Consider the following 965-nt stretch of genomic DNA (forward strand, 5'->3'; position numbering starts at 1 on the left):
ACCACGACTCAACAGCTGAGTGTGACGTACCTTCACATGGATCTGGAGAAACATGTTTACTGTGAGAATGACTGTCACTAACCCTGCAGCTCTACAGACAAACTGACATTGAAAGTGGATTGGAGTAATCTGGTAACATCTGGGTCAGGGCATTTATGTGTTATTTACACTTTCTTGTGTGATTTTGAATAAATATGACAAATGTGTCCTTAAAGCTCCATATTTTCATCTTCTCCACTGTTTTATTAAGCTGTGTGCATTTCTCTGTGGACTGAGGGCTTTGATAAAAAATTCTGTGAAAAATTCAGTGGTCAAACTGATGACACAGAACAATACTAATTAAAATAATTTCAGTTATTGATTAAAGTAAAAACAGAATTATTAAAATAAATATGTGAGCTTAGTTAACTGTAAGTGAGGTGGAGGTACAGTTTTCTACTGATACACACCGAGTTCTTATGGATAGATGGTTGTTAAACCAGTTCACAGCTCTCACTAAGAGTCTAAACAGTGAAGTCTTATTACACAAAATTTTATAATAATGTAGGTGGAATATACATTATTTAGAATGAAAAGCACATTTAATGAGGAGAGATAAATTACAGGCAAGACAGCGTAGAAAACAAGATGGATCAAGACATATGACATTTGAATAGGAATGAGGAAAACAGTCTTGTTTGATTTTCATAAGAAGCTGTATCAAACAGATGACGGGGTATAAGTGGCTCAATGTAACAGTTTCCTCAGTAATTTGGTCTTTGGTTTTGATGCTGTGATATCAGGTTGAAGAGATGACTTTACACCTTACACATGGTAAATCTCCAGGAGTGGATGGCCAACCAGGAAAATATATATATAAAACTTCAATGACCCCAGGTTTACTGAACTATATCATGAAGTAAAAATAATGAAAGATTTACAAACTCAAGTAGGGAGGCATTGATATCACCGATAGTAAAAAAAAA

Source organism: Seriola lalandi, unplaced genomic scaffold, assembly GCF_002814215.2.
Source record: "Seriola lalandi dorsalis isolate HSWRI2012SDOR001 ecotype SW California unplaced genomic scaffold, Sedor1 jcf7180002054693, whole genome shotgun sequence".
NCBI lineage: Eukaryota > Metazoa > Chordata > Actinopteri > Carangiformes > Carangidae > Seriola > Seriola lalandi.